The 6263-nt window shown below is 41.2% G+C and overlaps 1 long non-coding RNA gene across 1 annotated transcript; it reads left to right on the top strand.

The window, feature by feature from the left end:
* The first annotated feature begins 295 nt into the window (after positions 1 to 295).
* On the top strand, positions 296 to 2511 carry LOC144589293 (uncharacterized). Its single transcript, XR_013545340.1, has 2 exons — positions 296 to 433; positions 2209 to 2511. It is a non-coding gene; the product is annotated as an uncharacterized LOC144589293 (long non-coding RNA).
* Positions 2512 to 6263: the final 3752 nt, after the last annotated feature.

The raw sequence follows: 6263 nt of genomic DNA, 5'->3' as shown, positions 1-6263 counted from the left end.
TAACAACACAATTAAAGTATTAAAATAATAAAAAGGCTAATAATAATTATTGTTAGCAATTCTAATATCTGATGGAAGTGGTGAAGAACACACATTTGCTGCATTATTGTCTTTGTGGCAAAGAATGTGCATTTGGAAACCACACCCATCATATTGATAAGCTCCATTCAAACTTATTCTTTTGGCTGCAGACTAAACATGTAAAGAAAAAAAATAGATTAACATCCTGCTTGGTAGAAAAGTTTCTATGTCCATACAACTATTTGTGTGTTGGCTTCATGTCTTCAAGGATGTGGTGGTCACCCTTTCTGATGTAAAGAAGAGTTGCCCAGCTATATGTATGTAACTCCATTTCAGACTGATTTCTCAGCCCATGGGTGTGGAAGGTGTGGCTCATCAGGATGATATTGGATGCAGTTGGCCTTATCCTAAGGTATTTATCCAGGCATGATGTGAGGCATGATGGGAGTTTCAATACAGCAGAATCTGGATCCCCACACAATCCTCACTCCTGATACCAGAGGGTGGGGAGGAACCAACAGGCCTGATCCCCCTGATAGGTTCAATCTGCACAGTTGATGGTGTGAATTGGTTTATAAAGTCTCTCTACATTTATCTAAAGAAAAAAAAATCCTAATTTCTATATTATCTGTCCTTGTTGAAGCATGGCTGTGCTCTAGGCTAAACCCAAAACATGAGGGAAGCCACTAGGTCCTCCCACAAGGGGCTTGGATTGAGATTAGGGATGGGCATGAATTTAAAAATAAATAGCAACATTTGTCAAAAAAAATGCTAATTCATCAATTCTTATTCATCTGAATCAATGCCCCCAACGAATACAAATCAATGAATTTTTAGCAGTTTTTATTTTGACTTGAATTCACTGGGCTGTGAAATAGCCATCTAGGCATCTACAGACACCAAAATCACCGAGAAGCTTCGCCTGACTCTTCTCTACAATCCCTCCAAATTTGGTGAAGATTGGGTTTCCCCGAATTAGCTGCTAAAGGGCACTTTTCTGGAGGGACCCATTTTGTGGGTGTATAACCTGGATGTCTGAAACCTAATCTTCACCAAAGTTGGAGGGATTTTAGAGAAGGGCTAGTAGAAGCGTCTCTGTGATTTGGGTGTCTTTAGGTTCCTATGGGGGAACTTTCCTGGGAGGCTTTCTTTGTGGGTGGATAAACCAGACGTTCAAAAGCCAAACTTCACCAAACTTGCAGGATTTGTAGAGGAGATTCAGAGGAGGCTTCCCTGCAAATTAGGTGTCTCTAGGTGCCTGGGGGCTGTTTTACAGGGTTTTAAAGACAAAAACAAATTGACAAATGAAAAAACAAATTGACAAATGAATTTGTTGATTTGTCAGGGAAAAAATCATCAATTCATTATGCGTGATTCATTGACCTTCACCATTCACAAACGAAATTATCTTTTTTTTCTGATTTGTGCCCATCTCTATTTGCGATGTTACCTTTGGGACCCACAAAGTGACACTGTGGAGTGACCTCCACACCACAAAGACAGCATGAGAAGGGGCATTCTTGAACACCCACTTCCTTCCTTCCTTCCTTCCTTCCTTCCTTCCTTCCTTCCTTCCTTCCTTCCTTCCTTCCTTCCTTCCTTCCTTCCTTCCTTCTCCTCCTCCTTCTTCATGTGCCATCACCTCAGTTCAAACTTACAGTGATTCTTTCAGTGTTTTCTAGTCACAGAGTACTCAGAAGTGGTTTACCATTCCCTTGTTTTTTTTGGGGGGGGGGGCCTGGGACTGTGCACTTGGCCCAAAGCCACACAGGTTGGCTCTTCTCCTAGGAAGCAAAGTGAAGAATTGAACTCTCAACACCTGGCTTGGTAGCCAGATACCTCAACCACTGAGTTATCCAGCCAGTTTTTGTTGTTGGCATTCACATCTTTCAAGTTGAGCTGTATTGTGAAGATAGTTTCACACAGATGTGCTGACTGAAGGATGGAGACCCAAGAAGCTTCAAGAGGGGAATACTGGAACGCATGCTGGGAAAAGGAAAAAGAAGTTGCCAAAACTGAGGACAATAAGTGCTTGAAAAGATGAAAATGTAAAGGAGATTGTATGTCATCCTGAGAGAGCCCTATGTAAGAATGCAGCCAAGAGCTTTCAGGAAAAGTGAAAAATTATTTAGTATAGCAGAAACAGATGTTTAATAGCATATTGTTCATTTTCTTTTATATTCACAGGGAGAAAATAGAAAAGTTGACACTTATTAAAAGGAACAGGATGTACATAAGGCACTATCAACATTTATAATGTAACACATTCTTATTAAAGTTACCTGAAAATCTGTTTTACTATGAACCTGCTTAACAGCAACAGAGAATTCAGACAACACCAGTTCTGTGGAGACTAAAGAACGAACAACTTCTGCTGTAGTAGCATATGTGTCTACTCAAATGTAAGTTTCCTTGGTCAAAATCCTGTCTAATTAAATTGCCCTGTGCAAGTCAGGTTGCACCAGTCGTTTGCATTTCTGCCACTCATACGAGGAGTTACCCGGGACCCCCTAGTCTAGTGCAACCCTCGACCAACTATTTGCAGCAGGAATTTCCACTTGCCAACTTGCAAGATCTGTGCAAGTGGGGGGGTCCCATGTTAATGAGCTGGTGGGCTGTGTAACCAACAAGATTCTGGTCAAAGGTTCAGGAGGCTAACACACAGGAAACTGCATTTTAGAATGTGCAGTCCTATATACACAGTCACCTCTCTACATGGTGTTATAATGTGCCATCAGGTTGTTTTCAACATATGGCCAACCTAACTGAGTTTTCAAGGCATGTGAGATGTTCAGGAAGTAGTTTACCATTACTAAGCAGGAATTTGAACCCAGGCCTCTGGAGCCCTAGGTACCACTCCATCTATTATACCACACCTGCTGCCAACTCTATACATATGTATAGTGGTGGTGGGGATGTTATTTCTGGGTTGACATACCTCTGATTGTCCCACAACTGATTTCTAATTGGTTTTTTTTTCTCCTCCTGTTTGGTTGCTTATTTGCTTTGTTTCCTGTTTGTTTGTTAATACTTCTTTGAATTTAAATCAAGTTCTCCATGTTTTGAGAAAAGGCCCTTTTGGATTTCAGTGGAGGTGGCAAAGACATTTATGGGACGGTAGACATCCATGTGCAATGGACACAGGGCCAGTTGTAGAGCCAGGAGCTCACATGGTTGAGGTCCCAGGACCTTTTGAGCCTCAAGTACTATGGCATCATCCACCTTCCACCCATGTTGTCTAGGAGTTTACCTAAGATCCTTATAGCAGTTGGAACATAAGTGGATTTTCCCAGGAACAGTATGTTACTGCATGCTATTCCTGTTGTAATACACGTTATGTGAATGTGCTTTAATCTTGAATGGGCAGCAAAGAGCCATTTGCTTTTCAAAATATCTGATTGCTGATATGCACTGATCCATTATCTTGCATGTTTTGACTTTCATTATGAGTGAGGTGGCTGTTGCGACTGTCATGATGAGCAGTTGTACTTCTAAATTTGCTATTACATCATAAACCATTCGGCAACATGAGACATCCACCCCAGATCATAAATTTGAGGTATGATGAAAGGGCAGACAAGTTTAATTCTTTAACTGGTCTTTTATTTCTACTGCTAGAGGTAGGAAAACATGCATGAGGTTTTCTATCTTGTGCCAAAATAGCATTCTTGGTTTTGGGTATTATGCACATGAGTAGAGGCTGAGTACCATTTGCTGCTGTGCCTCTGATCCTGTATGTACTCCTCTGAATGCTCTCTCCTCAGTTTTCTATTAGGTTGGTAAAGTCTCCCCCCCCCCAAAGACAAACATCTGTACAGGAAATAAAACAGTATCAAGGTGCATTCTCATTCCCAAACAACACTCCATGTGTAAGTTTGATGGGTACATAATCACAGCTCTAACATCTGCTTCCACTCCCTGGACATGTTGCCAAAACCTAGATGCTGATGAGAGGTAGCTACACACAATGTGCCTTCTCTTGGATCATCCACATAATTGTCTCCAGCTTTTGTCTTTTGTCTATGGAGTTACCACCCAGTTTTGCATTTGTAGACTGATGTTTGTCTCATAGCTAAGTGCTGAATGGGGAAGTGAACCTGATCAGATTTGGAACATCATCTGCTCTGCATTTTCCTTCAAGTTAGCTTGGGTTTTGGCTCCACCATCATAACTGGCAATGATGTGCATGCAGCCTTTGGTTAATTATAACCATACTGTGTTATCAGGCTTAGAAGTGAAGTTTGTTTCTCAGCTTAATTGCAGCAGGTCCATAGAATCATAGAATGATGGAGCTGGAAGGAGCCTATAAGCCCATTGAGCCCAACCCCCTGCTCGATAAAAGAATAAAAATCAAAGGATATCTGCCAGGTATGCCTCCATACAAATACTTTTTTTCTTAAACATCTCCAGCCACTTTTCTTCATTAACCTTCATATCCTGATTGTATCCTCATGTCTTGCATAGTCTCAGTGAAGAGCCTAGATCTGTCTCAATCAGCAATGAATAAAGTTCTGACACTGCCCCTTTAAAAAATTCCAGCTAGGCCCGTGTGATCTTTCTTTGGGAAGGGGTTGTCAACTGATGTTCAACTTTGCTAATCTAATAACACCAATCTTTTCAAAAAAGTTAGGGGTTATAAGCCTCATTTGTGAGAGGCCAGAATGACAATATACAGTGGTGCCTCGCTTAACGGCGATAATCTGTTCCAGGAAAATTGCTGTTAAGCGAAAACGTCGTAAAGTGAAAATAAAAAGCCCATTGAAACACATTGAAACCTGTTCAATGTGTTCCAATGGGCTAAAAACTCACCGTCCAGCGAAAATCCTCCATACGGCAGCCATTTTCGGTGCCTGTATAGTGAGGAATCCATCCCTAAACGCAGTGGGGTGCCATTTTAATTACCCGGTGGCCATTTTGAAACCACCAAATATTGTTTTGCGAAGAATCGGTTCCCGAAGCAGGGAACTGATCATCGCAAAGTGAAAAAAACCCTATTTAGACCATCGTTTTGCGATCGCAAAAGCGATCGCAAAAACATCGTCGTGAAGCGGATTCATCGTAATGTGGGGTAATCGTAAAGCGGGGCGCGACTGTATTGGTATTAAAGGGGATCTATGTGATTTTAAAAATTCTCTTTTCTTTGCTTCCATAATTGTATCTCAGGGTACAGAATCCTATCTGAGTTGTGAAGTTGGCCTTTTAAATCTCCCTTCTTTTGCTGCCTCTTCAGCCCAGCTGTTCCTCAGTTAAGATTGTAAACACCTGATTCATGAGCTCCCAGTTCTGCCTCCTAATCCTCCTCCTTCCATTTTTTTTTTAAAAAAAAGCCCAGCAGGAGATTGATAAATGCATCTGCCATGTAATGTCTACTTTAGCTATTCCTCTCTTCAAATATATTAATTAAATTTCTGTCAGTTTCAGTGACAGCTTGCCTGACAGCTGTGGCAACTCTTGTCTTTAGCAGAATGATCTAATTTTTCTTTATTTTCTGGTTCACTAGTGAGACAGCCAGGTGCGTCTCTCACTTCCAGGAATATCTCTAGAAAAGGCAGATAGGAAATGAGGAACATAAATTTCTCTCAGTTAGAGGCAATGCCTGTGTTACATCATAGAGACACACAGTTTTCAAAAAGGACACGTTTGATTCAGTGATAGCAAAACAGGAGAACATCAGGTCCGAGCCAATAAAAGCCAGACTGGAGCCTTGGTGAGAATGCTGAACAAGGATCACGAGGCGATTCTCGCCCCCACCGAGCCACGACATTGATTGTGGGGCTAGTCACTCTTTCTCAGCTTCACCTACCTCACAGGGTTGTTGTTAAGAGAAAGGGAAAAAAAGAGGTGAGACATGTACACTGTCTTAAAACCACTAGAGGGAAAGCAGGGTATAAATGTACATCTGGTTAATACTAACAACAATATCCTTCACAGGGAAGTCCTGTATACTTTTGCAGGATTTATGGGCCAAAATTTTGTCTTTAAGTTATATTGGCTTGATGGAATGATGTCGCCCAAAGTGGTAAATTTGTGCTAATTAAAGAATTTCTGTGTCAATTTCAGGTAGCAGATTACTTTATCTCATTATTTGGCACTGGTGGCAATGTCATTCACACCACGTTACTTTAGCTATGGAACAGGATACTGGCTGCTATTATAGGGTGTACTGCTCAAGGTGGTCTGAGGAAAGCTTTACTTTAAGATTATGATGGTCATCACCATCATCCAAAATGCTGGATATACTC

Source organism: Pogona vitticeps, chromosome 1 (assembly GCF_051106095.1).
Source record: "Pogona vitticeps strain Pit_001003342236 chromosome 1, PviZW2.1, whole genome shotgun sequence".
Lineage (NCBI taxonomy): Eukaryota > Metazoa > Chordata > Lepidosauria > Squamata > Agamidae > Pogona > Pogona vitticeps.
Note: the sequence above shows the minus strand (reverse complement) of the source record. Positions and strands in the feature narration are given on the sequence as shown.